We start from the raw sequence: 18554 nt of genomic DNA on the forward strand, positions 1-18554 counted from the left end.
GTCATTTCAGCGGACTACTGCCATAGTGGGGGGTCTCACAGGCCACACAGTCACGCTGCCTACCCCAGGTCTTGGCAATCATGACAGCGCGCCCCTCAGTCCACAGGCACATATTCATGCCCAGAACACCCGCAGAAAAGCATGCTGTTGTCCAGGACGTTTACAGGGTGGCACACCTAGGGCCACTGAGCGCATCTACCTAAACCGCAAGCACTGGCATTCCATCAACGTGCAGGTGGTATGCAATGCAAAGGGAATCATCACCTCTGTCTATGCAAACTACCCTGGCTCCACCCATGACAGTTTCATATACAGAATGTCTGCCCTGAGCCCGGCCCTGGAAACTGGGCAGCATGGTGACACATGGCTCCTGGGGGAGTACAAATGCCTGTGCACATGCATGCATGTCACACACACACAAATACACAAACCCCAATAATCACAACCATCATCACCTCTCCAAAGGACAGTGCCTACCCTCTGAGCAACCGCATGATGACGCCAATCCGGAACCCCACCACACCACCCCAGGTAAGATACAACGCGGCCTATATTGCAACCAGGGCCATAGTGGAGCACTCATTCGGAGTGCTCAAGTCACGCTTCCGCTCCCTCGACCGCTCTGGCTGGCAGCTACTCTATGCACCCCCAGTAGTGTGCAGGATCATTATGGCAGCATGTGTCCTGCACAATGTTACAACACAGCAGGGCGTACCGGTGGACATGGTGGTGCCCCCACATCCCCAACCACAGGCACAAGTGCTGCCCATGGGAGGGGATAGGGCACGTGGCGAGGAAGCCCGGACCCAGGTTGTGGCCACATTTTTCACCTAAACTCCCACCCCTGCCGAGTGCACACAGGCCTGGCACATACCAGTTGACAATCGATGATGACAAAGAGACAGTCAATCGTCACAACCCTACCACCCTGAGAATGTTGCCATGAAAATTCCACATTGTGTGCATCCCTAGCTACTTAAACATAAGCAATCCTGTGTGACCAAAGGCACACATGCAAGATGTGAATCACACAGACCTGCAAAACAGGCCATGACTAACACTGCTATGTCACCCAAATCCTCCCAAACCACAACATGACATGGCAAGCAATAGCTATACACCAACACAGTACCAATGAGGTACACATGGACATGTGAAAAATGTAAAGTGGCATCAGACAATGATGCCTGACATGGAATCAGATGAAATGACTGACCAACAACCATCCACCCAAAAGAAGTCATACCCAAATGCATTCCAACAGTTGTAGTTGTAACATAACAATGAATGCCCGGCTACATGCACTGCACATTGTGCATTGCAAAATCAACACTGCAGCTTATGTGTGCCATGTCCACCTCCTGCAACACACTGCTCAGCGCACAGCATAGTGAACAGCCATTGTGTGTGACGCACCCCCTGAACAGCACATCTAAACGACAAACTACATCAAAAAGCAAATTACGCATGTACAGGATCCACAATTGGTCATAGATCATGTGCTGCAGGGACACAGTGGGCACCAGAAGGCAAACAGAGTGTACATGTGGACATGGAAGGGTGGTTGTACATGTAGTGGATCATAGTGCGAGTGTGTGGGTCACTAGGGACATGCACTCAATATATGCATGTGCAATCAAGTGACCATCAGTGTCCTCTACACATCACATGTGAACATTGACCATGTGTACACCCCAGCATGTCAAGCCACAACTATTCCCTCACACCTGAAAGGTAAACACAACACATGAACAGGCATTGATCAGCAGAATACATCATGTACATAGGATACCACAATTACAAAGTCAGGGTGCACATCACACTGTAGGGCAAGGCAACTGTAAACAACAAAACACTGCCCTTCCCTCACAAATCACCATGACCCACTGAACAACTGCACCTGGGTTATGTAGCCTTCATCCTTGAAGTTCACCTGGCCACAGGATCACCCTTCCCCTTTGTCACCATCTTCCACCTTGTGTGTAAAAAGTGTCCAGCACCCTCAGAGGCCACCTTGACTTGCAAAAACGCCAAATCAAAGAGAACTCAAAGCAACACAGAAGCCAAGCAAAAAGCTTGCAGGCAGCAAAACAAACCAGAAGAGCCTCTAGTAGATGACTTGAAGTAGCAGTATGTCACAAAGCCCAAGTACTACCACAATAACCTAACAACCAAGGTAGCACAGTAAAACAATGTCACAACAGGATGTGTACCATGTGTGGTACATAACACAGAATGATGCACCACAAACTGATGTGTAGTGTCACAGCTCCTGTGTTCAGTCTCAGGAGTGGCACGAACCAACCACCCCCACCGTGGTCTGGGTGCCTGCAAGGTCAAACTCACACAGGCCTCTGAGACCTTGGTGGGGAAGGGGGTTCAGGGATATGCAGTCGGGACAGGCATTGCTATACTGGATAACCGAAATGAGGGGCAGCAGAGGGGAGTAGGATTGACACGGGAAAGTAGGAAATGCACAAAACTGTACTGCTCACATTAACACATACACAATTACACCAAACTTGATCATCATGCACATAGTAACAAATTACTCAAATGGAAGACAAAGAGAAACTTATCTCTGGGGTGAGTGCTGGCGCACTCGCAGGTATGGTAACAGGAGCAGTTCAATGCTGCAAAGAGAGCCACAGTTACTAATCTGTGCGTGCCCATAACACACAAACACACCACCATATATGCCCCAAAGTAACAAACTACTCTACAAACAAACAATCTGGTGTGGATGCTTCGTACCCATACGTAACATTACCCCTGTAATGGTTCATACACAGTCAATGCAGTAAGTCAGGCGACGGTGGGTGCATGGCAAATGGAAGACCAATGTGTCACGATTCACACAACATGCAATGTTCCCTGGGTAAGCAGCCAGACGCATATAGCAAGGTATGACTTCAGAACAAGTCGTGTTCCACCATGACCAAAATAATGTAGGTAGTGCATGTGTCAAATGCTACATGGAAATGAAATGCACTGCACACGAGTGTGTCCCTCGCTGTCTGTCATTGTGAGCTGCTTCTTTCCATGTCTTGGAATGCTACATGGCTAATACATGCCTCAATGGACCATGGTGGACCGGAGGGTATGTGCCACTGCCCCTGCAGGTGCCCCAGACAACTTTCCCATCAACTAGCCATTAGTCCACCAACACATCTCAGCAGTATTGTGCGCTTCAACACCCATATTTGTCCAAGCTCACCATCAGTGCTGCTACTAAGCATGCACGTGCAACTGGCCTGGTTAAAGGTTTGCTGCATTCTGGCCCCCCTGTGCTGCTCACCTTGCCTGGAGTCCCTTGAAACACGTCAGCTGTTTTTGGATGTATGAGCGCAATCCCTGTGCCTCTGCTACATGCGCATGTCGGCACCACCTAACGTGTTCAGCTTCCAGACGTCCAATGGTCAATGTCTGCTGGCAAAGGTGGTCTGGAGGCTCATCCCCCTGCAGAAAGGGCATGAAATACATGATTAATGCTTTAAAATCATCTGTATGTGTCTCTTCAGGCATTTCATGACTGGACCATGTCAGAGACGTACATCAGAAATCACACCACCAGCGCGTCTTTCACAGGCAAAGTGTGGTACACACTATCTACGGCATGATTTGCAACACGCACGTGTACAGTAAAGATAAGAAACATACTACACAATGCATAGCAATGAATGTACACATGAATCATGAAAACCCCATCTAGCAAAAGCAGAACAGTGGTCAATAACACCCCCATCATCCCCACTAGGGGTGTTAACACAAGTAGGACAGCAGCAGACATGCCACAGATATGACAGTCCAAAGCCCTTGTGTAATAGGCTGTTACACCGAACCATCCTTGCGAGCCCATGGATAAGGGAAGCAGGAGTTGCATATGTGAGTCAGGACCCCAAGCTGCAAACACATTCACAAGACAAGCTTGAGGGCCCAGCTGGAACAGACAGTGGATGCTTTCAAAAGCCACAAAGCACCACACCATCACATGAAAGCACAATAGACAAGCAATTTTAAACTATATTAACTAATTACAGTAACTATGAAAAACCTACATTACCTAATTAAACCAACTATCAAATTGAAACTAAACTAACTAAACTAAAAGAAAAATCAAAAATGGCCACATACAACCCGGGGGGAGGCAGCCAGGAGGCGGGAGGTACAGGGTGCTGCTCAACACCCACATACGATGATGTTGAGGAAAAAAAAACTCCATGGGCTCAACGCCTGCACAGCCCAACCTATGTGGGAGATATATTGTCGTCCGAGGCTGGCTGGAAAAGGAGGATGTGACACAGGAGCCTGATCACGCCTAGCCGCAGCTTCCCCCTCATCGGCAGCAAGTATGATGGGAGAGCCTGGTTCTGTGTGGCGATGACACGCAGGTCTGCATGCAGAACCTCCCGTGATACACGTGCTTCCTCTTGCAAGGTAGCACGTGTAACACAGAGTTCCTCCTGCAAGGCCTGGCTGGACAGCCCGGCACGCATGTAGCTCAGCCAAGATGGTACGCTCAAGCTGCGCAAACCTCTCCTGTGCCCGCTTCCTCTGGGACATCATAAGGACACCCAGAGTGGATCTGAGGGAAGCATACTCCTGCCTCAGGGCCTCCATGTGTGCCTCTGCGTGAGCAGCAATTGCTTCACGCAGAGACAACATTTCAGCCTGGCGTGCCCTGTCTGAGGCCGCCATGCCCAGCCTGAGTGAGCAGGTCGTGGACCGTTTCGCCTGCTGCTGGAGAAGCACCTGCCTAGCATGGGGGAGCACGGATTGGGCCACATGCTCCATGCTCTCGCCGATGTTCTCCATTTCTGGCCACTGCCGTTCAGAATTGGCAGTCATGTCTTGCTCCCACTCAGTATACTGCAGTTGCGCGCGGCGACCGCGTTGCTGGGCTTGACCCCTGCGGGACCCAAGGACCGGGTGTCCTTGTTCTGTTGGCACCACCCTCGGCTGTACGCCTACATGCCACCATCGACATGATGTCCCAGGCACATCAGTGACTGGTGTGGAGGGTGACCCTGTCTCCCGATCCACCACAGGGGGAGGTTCCAACACTGTCTGACTCCTCAGTGCAGGTGTCGGGGACAGAGGAGTGACCACATCAGAATCACTCACCCCTGACATATGGACCTGATGCACATCCAATTCAACATGGACCTCAGAGTGTTCATCAGGGCTGGACTCATTTCCAGCCAGAGATAAGATGGACTGTAGCACATGTGGGTTTTCGTGGCCTACCACCCCACTACCCCCACTTGTGCCGGGTTGCTGTAGTGATAACAACACTTGCCTGGCATGACAACACCATCCTCTGGCTCCATTGCATCATCATCTGAAAAGTCGAGAGAAAAAAGGTCACTGCACATGTTAGAAGCACACAACACACACAGACATCACACAGACACCAAGCACATCAGGCAGACATGTCACACACAAAACAGAACCTGCCATGCATGCTGGGTCAACTTCACATTACTTCTGTGATTAGACATGTAGAATGGTGTCAGTTTGCACAGAAGTGGGTCGATGCAGTGCAGCAAATTTGTATGTTACTCACTATCTACATGTACAAGTACTTCATGATGTGTGTCAGAAAATGTGAAGGCAGTGCAAGGTCAACTTCAGGCATCACGTGCAATGTGCATTCAATGGGTTGCATGGCTACAAGCAAACCACCCCTTCCCCCAAGTGCAAATGCAGGGATGCCTAGCATGGTATGAAAAGGCTGACCATAGACCTGTGTATTGACAGACAGGGTTGACTAGCATCAACTGATCATGTGAGTCAAGTGACAACATAGCAAATGATGATGGGACAGTAAGCAGGACACATGATGAAACCTCTGGAGTACACCCACGTGTGAAGAAGACACTACACCAGTAGGACAGAGTCATTGGCCATTAAACAGGCTGAGGCCTGTGACCCACACAGACTGTCACACCCTTAACATGTGTGCAATGCAGTACTGAGCCACAGTGGACATGGGAAGGCTAATGAAATGCCATGCAATGTAGGTCACCCTGGACTCGTACTACAATGATCATCCAGTCAAGGACACATCGGGGGATGGGTGGAATACACATGGAACATGAATGGGCACTCATGTCCCTGCGGGGCATCTGACCTCTGCACAGTCCAAGTGAGACAACCTTCATAAAGTACAAAGGATGTACCCCACTGCATATGCCTGGCAGATTGGCCGCTGGAAGTTAGCATGTACACAGGACGCATGAACAGGGACGTACTCAACGGCAAAATTAAAGCAGACCAGCGTAAAGGTGGAATTGGGGTGCAGACCGGGGGTGGAGGGGCATGGAGTACCCACATGCAGGCAGAGGACACATGCACATCAGTCATGCTATGACATAGTCCCTGGGCTGAGAGGACGGTCACCCCACGCTACATGCAGAAGGGCCAGTGAGCTCGAACATGGATTGGAGGGGCATCCTGGTGACCAGCATGTGAGTAGGGTGCAATAGTGGTGATAATGACAGCCCCCGTCTGCTCCACATGACCACCATCCAGCAGAGCAGCCAGGCATCAGTGAAGCATTGCATTACTTGCACATCAGAACTATGTACATGTGACATATAGTGGCAGTCATGCACAACACATCACACAAGTAAAACACACATGTCCTCAACACATATGCAGCAACACTCACTGGACTGGGCATCAAAGTCCGCCATCTCTCCCACTCCTTCGACCGATTCAGATGGTATGAACTCCGCAACGAGTGACTCATGCCGAGTGAGGTCTTCCTCCTAAGGTGCAGGCCCACTGCCAGTCACCAGAGTCAAGTTGCAATTTGAGGCACGCTTAGCCTTAGCGCTGCGTTTGAGTTAATTCCAATGCTTTTTGCACTCTTGTACCGTGCGCACCTCATAGCCGCATGCAATCACATGTTACGCAACTTGCTTCCAGTGGGTATCACGGTGGGCAGCCATAGTCTGACAATTAGGACCAACCAGCATATCACGGCTGTGGTCCCACACGTACTCCATGAGGAAGTCCAGTTCCTGGTTGCAGAAAGGCTTCTTTCTCAACTTGCAGGAGGTTGTGGCTGTGTGTGGTGTCCCAGCCTGTGCTGCAGGTGCATCCTTCCTCCTCTTGGATTGTGGCGCAGACCCTGGCTGGCAACTCTAATGGACCCTGTGCAGCAACATCCGCTGTGGCAGGGTCATTGACCGCGACTGTCCTGGTTGGCAGACTCACAACCGGGGTGTTGTTGGCTGCATCTGTTACCAACACCCGGCTGTTCAGGGCAGCAGACGGCATTACTGGCCCAGGGACACATGTCTTGGTCAGAGCAACCCTGCGTGCACCTACGGTTTCCCTCCTGGCCTGTTGGAAATCTTCCAAGGACTCTCCAAGTGCCAACGCAGCCTGCACTGGCAGACCCTGAGCCTGGGTGGTGGTGTCCACAGCTGCACCTGCAGCTACCACTACCCTTGGGCACGTGGCATTCGATGAAATGGACTGCCGGGTCACACAGGCTCCAGTGCCAGATGCAGAAGCTGCATCTCTCTGAACCACAGGGGGTGGTGGCATGACTGCACCGACACATGGCACAACATCGTGCTCAAGTGGCGCACACCTGCCTCTTCACCCTCTGCAGCCACCCTGGACACCCTGGAGTCCCCCTACTCCTTGGTCACCCTGACCACATCCCTGTCCATGCCCACCATGAGGAGGTCGCACAGCTGAGGTGCCCCTCACCTTTGGTGGCCTCCCAACCATGGCACAGATGGAGTAGTGTCGGCACAGATGGAGGAGTGCCAATGGGGGATGTACACCACAATTGTCCTGGACCATTGGGGTGAAGGTGGTGGGATGCAAGATGTTAACAGCTCCCCTGCACCTGCAATGCTGTATGTGACCCCGGTGATGGAGTGACGGGTCACGCAACACTCAGGCACCCCAAAACTGCAGTAAAACCGTGATTGCAACCCTGCAGCCTACGTGCGTGGAATTAACTTCCCAAAGTACGCCGTGGCACCCAGTAACACGAAAAACATGTACGCATGGGACACGCAGGCTACTATGACCTCGAAAATGGGTGCGATACACAGGGGCACCCGCAGTGGGACAAATAGCGTGCGCGACTCATCGTCTGACTAGCGTGATAATGAAAAACACTGGTAGCCAATACCCCCGCCAAAAGAAGAGATACGTCCTTGATCCGCTGTGAAGTTGTGATGGTATGCGAAACAACACGAAGTAGCAACATCCCAGTACGCATAGCAAACGGCACACAAGGATTTTATGGAACTGTCTTTGTCTTCTCTGAGTTATTGCAGGGAACTGAGTACTACTAAGATGTGGTGGTTTCCTCTCAAGCCCTGTATAAACCTGGCCATCTTTTTCTGAATATCTTGTAACTGCAAAATCAAGCCGTTGGGTACAATCAAGAATATCCTGGAGTAGTGAACTATGTTGGCTCGGGGAACTTCCAGTTTATGTGACATATTAAGGAAGTGCAGAATGAGTTTTAGCATGTGGAAGGGGTAACAACATTTATTAGTGATTTTTTGAATTTGAAGGGTGAATGACAGCAAGTCATAAAATATGTGACATTTGATACACATCAGTCTCCACGAAAGGCACGTACAGCGAAATGCTCACCTTTAACACATGCTGAGGGAAACACCTGTGCGCGTCGCTTCACTTAGGCGTGTAGTCCATTTCCTCGGATTACACGCATTCACACGAGGACGTGCAGTATTTTCACGTGCGCGCTGAACCACTATGCCCACGTCACGAGAGAAACACCCGCGCGCATCGTGTCACATACACGCATAGCCCCTTTCCTCGGATTACACGCATTCACACGTGGACGTGCAGTTTTTTCACGTGCGCGCTGATCCACTATGCCCCCGTCACGAGTGAAAGGCCTGTGCGCGCTACGTCACAGATGCGCTTACGTGCTAAGGGCCTTTCCTCGAATTACACGCTGACGTGCAATTTTTACATGTGCCAAATCACTCCAAATCAAGCTGGCCACGCAACAACACACGGAAGACCACGCTCCTGCCCAGAAGGCCGAATTACTGCTCCCCAGATTCCCGTGCATGTTCCCACCTGCCAAATGCTGCTGCCTGCGTACCTGCTGCCCACGTGCCCTGCTATTTGGTGCCTGCACATCAGCCAGGGGTGCAGTTGCTGTGACCACCCCTGCTGGAACTGAAGACTCCCGACTGGGATACCATCGCTCCACAGTCCAGCCACAGGACCCAGTTGCCCACCCACACCTGCATCTGGGGTTGCCATGTCGGGCACAACACCATCTGGCACCACTGGCAACCCTCAGCCAGAGAGGCAGAGGCCACCAGCTTCAATGCCAGGGAAGTTGGTGTCCTGGTGGAGCAAGTCCTGGGGCAGTATGATGCCCTCTTTGGAAGTTCGTGTGCCGACAATGAAGGATGGACCAGTATCAGGATCATCAACGAGCTGGGGGTGGCAGTCCGTGACATCAAACATATCCAGAAGAGCTGGGAGGACTCCAGGTCCAGGACCCTTGACAAGGCCCGGCGCCTCTTGAAGGCAGCGGATGCGGAGGGGCGCCAGGGCCACCTGTCCAACCACCAAATGAGGGTCATGAAATGAATACGCCCAGTGCTCCACGTCCAGGTTCTTGAGAGGCAGACCCGTCTGGAGTCGAGCGGTAAGTGTACGTGCATACTGATTGGACGCTGTGCGTGTTGTGGTGTGCCAGTAGTGTGCAGGTTGCACATGTGTTTTTTTAGGGCCATGTATGGATGTGTATGTACAGGGGCGTGTGGCTGCCACATGTGAGTCCTCTCATGTGTGAGACACATCGATGGTGTATTTGTTGCTAAGCATGCTGGCCAAATGCAGGTGTTGGAGCACACATGTTTGAATTTCTGTGTATGTACGTTGGCATGGTTGTGGGGTCACACATGGGTGGTGGTTCCTGCTGCATGTATCTGCACTGTGTACATGTGCATGTGTGTGCATTTGACAAGTGCACAACTGTGATGCAACATGGATGCATGTGACACTGACATGTAGGAGGCTGATTGCCAGATGTGACATGGATGGTGACATTATCACTGCAGTTTTGGAGATGTACAGATGCATGTCAGTCTGGTGGCATGTGTGCATGTGTTGTGCACTCCCTGTGGTTCATGTGACGTCAGGCACACCTTCCGCTGCTCGTGCTGTTGTTTGTGTATGGATGGTGCTGCCTGGTGCCATATTCCTGTGGATTTGCTCATGTGTGTGAGTTGAAATGACATGTGTGTTGGAGAGTGTGATGCCATGTCTGTAGTTTTACACTGCCAATCATGTACAACTGTCATGTGTGTATCAGTCCATTGTACAGTGCCCTGATGCCTGTGTTCTATCTTTCCCTGTCTGCAGCGTCAACTGATGAAGAGGGCGGAGAGGGTGCTGTGGAGCAAAGCGGCAGTGATCACACCACCAGCCGGAGACGCAAGGCCCGGCTCCCCTCCCAGGTTGTCATCTCGTCGGGGAGTGAGTAGTCTGGGGCCGTGTCCCAGGCCGCAGCTGCCGCAGGTATGTCCTAGAGGGGGAGGTCGGAGGTGGACTCCTCGGCAGCAGAAGGGGCAGATGAGACCCCACTGGGTCCGATAGAGGAAGATGGCATGGAGTCATCCAAGTTGGTGGGGGGTTTGGTGGCGGAGGAGGCCGTGGAAGGGACACACACGGGGTCTGGAGGTGGGAATTCCACTGGTGCTACTGGTGCAGTACAGGGGCAGGGACAGGAGGCAGCACAGGCCGCCGCGGAGGTGCCTGTGTGTAATCATGTCTCCGATCCTGTGACTGCATCATCCTGCACCAGCACGGATGCCTACGTCCAGACCCGTTTTCTGGGAGGGGATGAGCGCATAACAACTGGCCTTCCTCTCCCTGCGGACGTGGCAATCCGGGACTGGGTTGAGCCGGTCCTGTCTGGGATGGCATTGCGTCAACGGGGCATGCAAGGTGACCTGCAGTGTTTTCGTGAAGACACTGCTCGTCATCTCGGATGTCTCATTGAATGCGTTGACCTATTGGGACGGGTCACCAGGCTGGATTCCTCCGTATGCTGGACCTTGTTCCGACTCCCTCCTCACCTGAACCCCCTATGCGCCAGTCGTCCTCCATGCCATCGTCCCACCCATGTATCACCTGGGTACCCTGTGGAGCTGCCTCTGACCCTGCGGCCAGGTTGGTGAAGGACACATCCCTGCCACAGTCCAGAGTTGGATGTCCAGCAGGGGTGGCCACCTCAACAACTGCACCCCAGCCGGAGGAGGAAGTGCAGGCAGCAAGAGCCAGGGCACTGGCACAGCAGCAGCAACAAGGTGGGAGCCATGATGGCTCGGGGCCTTCAACATCCGAGGGGCAGACTGTCACGCGCTGGGCTCCCCATCGTCTCTGGAATCGCTGGCTTCTTGGACACCATTGAGCGTTCCACTATGTTCGGGGCCCAGCGCCTGTTCCCAGACTAGCGGTTGCGACGTGCGGCCGCCAGATGATTTAACTTCCTATTGTAGCCGGCAGCCATCGCGTTGCATCCGTGGCTTTCTCTGCCCTGGAGATACGCTTCCTGCTCTTCCTGTGATTCCTGCTATTTCATCTGTTTATTTTTTTTTATTCCTTTTTTTTCCTGGACCAGCGCCCTTCCTCCCTGCTTTCCTCCTCCTCATCCTGTTATCTCCTTTGCCCTTCCGTTTGCTTTTTTCCTTTTGTCCCTATATCCCCCGGTCCTTTTTGCCTGGCCCTGTATTACCTTCTGCTGCTTCCATATTTTTTCCTCCCGTAATCCTCCTTGTCAGCTGTTATTTCAGCCTTCTGCCACTCTCTGCCGGTACTCATCTGGATAGTCACTTGGGTCCAACTTTCTGGCAGTCCTTTTTGCGCAACTGGGACTCCCTGCGGCACCCTTCCCGTGCATCCACCGGTACGGTCTTCAGTCCTGGACTCATTTCTACACCAGTATCCTGAATACCATCCAGGATTCCTATCAGGGTTTTTTTTTAGCCTTCCGGCTTTTTTTCCCCTTTTGGGCTTGTTCCGTGAGAGCAGCCTGTGGTGTGCCGTGTTCTATCAGCGGCCGCAGTGGCAGCCTCTTGGAGCAGGCCCTTTCTCTACAAAAAAAATGACCCATTGGAAGAAAGAAAGAAAGGCGGAATCACAATATTTCAGAAGGTTCAGGTGAGGAGGAGGGCATTGAACTGGTTTCGGAGGGCGTTGGGGGCACTCATGACACAGGCATCGGCCAGAGGGCAGGAGTAGCCAGGATTACAAGTGTCTTCCGTGTGGCAGCGGTTGGGCCAGGCCATAGATGTCGAGCGGCGACCGGCGGAAGAGGCACAGCTCACAATGGTCAGGGCGGAGAACTCCATGCGGAGGGCACTGAGGCGGGCCGAGTGCCTCGAGGCAATTCGCAGGGAGTTGGAGGTCAACATGTCACCGTCCCTGCTAACCCTCAGGGCCATGGAAGAGGACCGCCTCCAGGACATCGAGCAGGAATTTGATGATGCCCTGGCCCGGGAAATCGGGAAGTGAGCCGTCGGACAAGCCCGCCGCCATTGTATATAGTTTGTAGTTTTAGGTTTCCTTTATCTTTTTCATTCATTTGGGGCGCTTGGACTATGCCCCGCCTTTTTGTATATAGTTCTTTATTAATTTGTTTTTTTGCTGGGTTTCATTTAATTCGTTGGGCTCATGGACCCTGGATTACTTCTTTGTACATAGTTGAACAGTGGATTTATCTAATATTATTTTTCTCACCATGGAGCAATGGATTTTACTGTTTCTGTTTCCTTTGTATTTGATTTGGTGGCTGGAGACTTTGGACACATTTTCATTTTGATTTATTTGGATTCAGACTTCATGTTTTTCTTTTTGTGTTTTGGACATGCTGCATTTCATCTTTTTTTCAAACATTTTTTTCATATTTTCATTTGATTACATTCTTTTTGTGTTCAATACATTTTGGTTTATTACTTCTCTCATTGGTTTCATGCATGTCACGGTGTAGGTTTTCACAATCACCAGCACCCATTGTGTGTGTGTGACAGACATGTGTTGATGTACATTCTTTCCATTTGGGTTGTATCATGTAATGGGCATTTAAATGTGAGGTGGATGGGATACTTGGTTGGGTCTTTGCACAGGGGTGGCGTGCGGTGGGATTTGGGAGGCTATGAGGCCCATGATTGTGGATCATGATGACTTGTTGGAGGACATGAGTCGGGGCCTGAGCCTCACTGCTGGGGGTGGGGGTGCTGGGGGACATGAGTTGGGGCCTGCTGGCAGGTGCCCGTCAATGCTGGGTGGGTGGGGGTGCTGGCGGACATGAGTCAGGGCCTGAGCTTCACTGCTGGGGGGTGTGGGTGCTGGGGGACATGAGTCGGGGACTGCTAGCAGGGGCCCCTCACTGCTGGGTGGGTGGGGGTGCTGGGGTACATGAGTCAGGGCCTCCTGGCAGGTGCCCGTCAATGCTGGTGGGTGGGGGTGCTGGGGGACATGAGTCAGGGCTTGAGCCTCACTGCTGGGTAGGTGGGGGTGCTGGCGGACATGTGTCATGGACTGAGCCTCACTGCTGGGTGGGTGGGGGTGCTGGGGGACATGAGTTGATGATCACTAATGCACGGTGACATGTGGGCTGGCTAGGAGGCATGCCCATGGTGGATGGGCTGCATGCGGGACATGACCAGGGGTGCAAGGTAGTCCCCTGTGGTGTGGGCTGCCTGCAGGGGCCATAGAGGGTGTAGAGGGCACACCTGGGAGCACCCACACTGCCATTTCATATGTGGGACTCCCCGTGCATACACGTACCCCGCTCTGACAGCAAAATTGCATGTGAAATTCCCCTGAACCCCAGTAATACACGTAACCAGCTCGCACAGGGCCAATCGCGTGTGAAACTCCCCGCAAACCCCAGTAATGCACATACCCTGCTCGCACAGGGCCAATCGTGTGTGAAACTCCCCGTGAACCCCAGTAATACACGTACCCCGCTCGCACAGGGCCAATCGCATGTGAAACTCCCCGCGAACCCCTGTAATACACGTACCCCGCTCGCACAGGGCCAATCGCGTGTGAAACTCCCCACGAACCCCAGTAATACACGTACCCCGCACACACAGGGCCAATCGCGTGTTAAACTCCCCGCAAACCCCAGTAATACATGTACCCCACTCGCACAGGCCCATCGCGTGTGAAACTCCCTGCGAACCCGAGTAATACACGTACCCAGCTCGCACAGGGCCAATCGCGTGTGCAACACCCCGTGAACCCTAGTAATACACGTACCCCGCTCGCACAGGCCCAATCGTGTGTGATTCTCCCCATGCAGGGGTGTACATGTATTCGGAGGGGTGCCCCGGGGAGTTTTACAGGCGTTTTTGTGGTTGGGGGGCTGTATGCTGGTCCACTGGCCTGTGCACCATGTACGGGATTTGTGCGCTGTGCATGGCGCACGAGAAGGGGTTGGGGGCGTAACTGGCGGTGCTGCAGGGTCGCTGCACCACTCTGCGCCACGGCTGGTAATGGATGTTGAAATCCATGAATATGCTGTCCATGGAAATGGATTTTGGCACACGCGGCTGGCACAGGCTGTCGCACACGCTCACAGTGTGCCAGCTGCATGTGCCACTTGTGCGCTGGATTCTATAAATTACCCACTATATCCCATACAGACACAGGACTCCTTTCCAGAAAGTATGTATATGCTTGTTTTATGTAGTACAACTGCTAAATTAACTCATGATGCATTCAGCAATAGTTACATAATTACACCAGTGCATGGTTTGGCATGAAGTCAACATTGTGCACTTTTAAACAGCACCTGTTGGCCTGGGGTGAAAAGGAAAATGTGTCCAGGATAATGACAGAATGTAACCTCTTCCAAATCTCCTAGAACACATGGCTAAACCATTGCTAAATTTAGTGGAGATGTTTAAGGGCAGTTTATGGCTCATTAAGAGTATGAAGATGCCCAGAGGTTGGAATAGCTTACATCTAACCAGACCTCAAAGTGGTGATCGGCAATGAGGATAAGATGTTCAGCAACATTAATGCACATAGAGGGTAACGTGAAAATGCTGAAAGACCACGAGATCTGATTTTCCGGGTTAATAATGTGGAGACAGTCGTCATGAAGTGGAGTTGACAGAGCCTACAACGCACTGGAGTGGCCCATAACTTAAGCGTGTGATCACTAGAGAACATGCTTAACACTTGAAATGTGAGGGTGAGAACATGAGTGCCACCACACAGAAGAGACGCTTTCAGCTGAAGATGAATCCCTGTCTTCCTCATCAGGAACTGAGTGACTTGTGTGGTGGCTGCTGGACTCATGTTAGAGCCCTTTCACTAGGGTGCACCCCATCAGAAAGGCACATTTCACTTAATCAGAGATTTCTGCCACACTGGGGTGAACAAATGTTTGTTCCCTCCCTGACTTACACGTGCAAAATTAATAAAACAGACTCTCTCCAGACAGGGGAATAAGAAACAAAATAGCAGGCCGCAAGAGTTCAAGGAAAAGTTTATCTAGGTCTCTGAGAGCGCTGTGACAAATTATCGTTACATTACATTTTTTTACAGTAGCATGACGCAATTAACATAGGATACTATGTCGATTCCGTATTGGTCAGTTGCACGCTGTCTCAGCTGTCAGTGGCATCTCTTCCTCCGGGTTGGCAGCTTGGTTGGTGGGAGGATTGACGTCAGACATCTGTGCTCTGGAAGGGTGAAGGTCAGGTCGCTGTGAAACATGGTGGTCACCATCTAAGCTAAAATAATTCATTCTTTATAATGCATGCACTAGATATTAGTGGTTCAAAAAGACTGTCAGTAGTTTATCATATCTTCTATAAAAGTCATTCAGGTGCCCATACTATCTATGGTATTTAGATTTACACAAGTCATAGGTTAAGGGTCTTGACCACTATAATACAATGACCAGAGTGTATCTTACACATGCAAGAATCTCAGGTATGTGGCATTTGTTAGTACTGGGCATGATATACTGCAGCAGGGGTCTAATGTTAGTTAAAGGTTTGCTGTGTGGGCATCACGGCATGGTCAGTGGTCTGGCACACAAAAGGAATATCTTACAGGCACACAGGGTTAGAATGGCATTGAATTTCCACTAGGAGGGTAAAAGGGCAAGGACACTTTTGTGGAGATTTGTGAGCTATGTGCTTAGCTCATTTTTGTTCACATGCAGGATAGTGATCTCAGAGGAAAAGAGATGTGTTACATTTATTATTTGTTGCAAGCACCTCCGGCTTCAGCGTGAGAATAGAGCTGTGGAGTTTTCCATTCAGAGTTGGAACAAGGGTGGGGGCCATGTGTTGGGGAAAGGGAGAGAAGCATTTTGTACCATAGCAGTGAGGCCTGCTCACCAAGATGGAGTCGAAAGGGGGTACAAAAAATTGATGCCTTGTATCCTGCTCAGTGGTCCCATCTACGCGAATGTCACCCAAAGTTAACTTCGCATAAGGGTGTGGGGCCTACCCACTACTGGAGGCACTTGGTCTGAGTTTTGTACTGAGAAGTGAATGTTGCGAGGGGCCTACTGGCCCCTCGCTCCCACACACAATGTACACTTTGTCAGGATGCCTTTACAACCTTCCACTAAAATAAACCATAAAGCCAGCTTGAGGAACAGAATTTGATCCTAGGTAGGGGCCTCTTATTGAACTTCAGTGCCCCATCAACAGACTGGTGTAATCAGAAGCCGGTGGAGCCTGTTTCAACGGAGAGTAAAGATGACTTAATACTGAGCGATTGAGCTGAGAAGCAATGGATCTCTAAAGGCATGCCTTAAAAAGAATACGCGTCAAAGGCCACTGAGTTTTTTGGAGCCTGCAAGCGGAGTGTCAGAGACATAGATAATTCTTCGGAAGTGCAGAGTGTAACAATTTAAGGGATGCCTTCACTTTTCCACAGGTGGGGATCCTTCCATGTGAGGATAAGGAGATAAATCCTCTACACAGTATTCTCCTGCAGGGTGGCATAAAGTGAGACCTCACAGGGAGAGACTTGATAAGGACTCCTTTTACATGATGGAATTCCCTAACGCTCTTACCATTGAGGCCATGATATATCTCAGGTCCTCAGAGATCTCACCTGTATGCACTACTGTTTGTTACTGCAATATTCCCTTCCTTCCTTGGTTAAGACTTGACATCACTGAGATGAGGAAGAATGGAAAGTACAGACACAGTGATAATAACTTATCTCCCGAAACTACTGAGAGAGGAAGATTGAAGGAGTAATGCAACCTACGCCTCTTTTAGGTCCAGACAGTACCCCGAAGAGGCATGAAAAGTACTTCACTGACACAAAGGATGGATTTTGGCACTATGCTGGGGAGGAACCAGATACAAGACAAAAAACAAAAAAAGGACTTGATGAAATAAACAGCTGGCATCAAGCAGAGCCCAGGAAGTTAGGACCTCGGAACATGACAGTCCTGCAAATGAGCTGGTACTTGGTGGCGAAGGTAACAAAAAGAAGAAGCAGAAACAGCAGAGGAAGCACTATGTGAGCCGACAGGGAACCGACTCACTTAAGGACTGGGGAAGCCCAGGCGGTGGCATGATCTCTGGGAGTTGGACCATGCGGTCGAACAACGACCCTGAGGCTGTCAACCCAAAGACTCCAGGAGACACATAGACACAACAAGAGCCTGAAAGAATGGCTATTGGAAGTGTTGATCGAGGAATACAATCTTGAGAACCTGGGAAGAATCAGAGATGTGTTCCCAGGACAGGCAAGGTAACAGGAGCTTCTGAACAACCTGGTGGCGTCCAGGGAAACAAACAACCAATACCAAGATTAAAGAGGGCATCAGGAGTATCTCCCTCATCACAGTAACAGCGCTTAAGCTACCAAGCTTAATGAGTGCATTAGGGGTAATCTCCCTTGTGACAGTAACAGTGTCAAATTTCGCAAGAGTGAAGAAAATAATGGGAGAAATCACCCTTGTCACAGTAACAGCCCAGAGTTACCAAGATTAAAGAGTGCATAGGGAGTAATCTCTCTTGTGACAGTACCAGTGCCAAAGTTATCAAGTGTGTAGAATATAATGGGAGAAATCTCCCTCGTCACAATAACAGTGTTAAAGGTATATCACGTGAATAGTGTATGAGGAGTAATCTCCCTCATCACAATGATCATGTGAGAGACATTCTGAACTAAGGAAGTTACTAGAGTGGTCTCTCCAACAATAGTGTTGGTGGGAATCGTAGAAGAAGCCAAGACCACTTTGGGAGTGGTCTCCCCTGTTTAGTTAATAAAGAAGAACACACAGGAAGTACCAGAATATATATAGTGCTGAAAAGAACCAACTGCTCGACAATTGGTCAAGCCAGGGACAATCCCTGGCAAGAACTACAAGAACATTTAAGGATTGTTAACATAGACTCTATGTAGACAGCCCTGAACGCTGAGCCACCGAGGCCAGGAGAAGGGAGTTATTCTCATGGCCTTACCTTTTGTTGAATCAGAAGCCATTGCAAATTATTGTTGAAGAACACCCTAAGATTGACTCAGTT

At 50.7% G+C, this 18554-nt stretch overlaps 1 long non-coding RNA gene across 3 annotated transcripts in view; it reads left to right on the forward strand.

Annotated features, from left to right (window-relative positions):
• Positions 1-18554, forward strand: part of LOC138562527 (uncharacterized) — a 173500-nt gene that overhangs the window by 24492 nt on the left and 130454 nt on the right. The gene's annotated exons all lie outside the window — the stretch shown is intronic.

The sequence above is a fragment of the Ambystoma mexicanum genome, unplaced genomic scaffold, assembly GCF_040938575.1.
Source record: "Ambystoma mexicanum isolate Mex_15411 unplaced genomic scaffold, UKY_AmexF1_1 Mex_scaf56, whole genome shotgun sequence".
Classification (NCBI taxonomy): Eukaryota; Metazoa; Chordata; class Amphibia; order Caudata; family Ambystomatidae; genus Ambystoma; species Ambystoma mexicanum.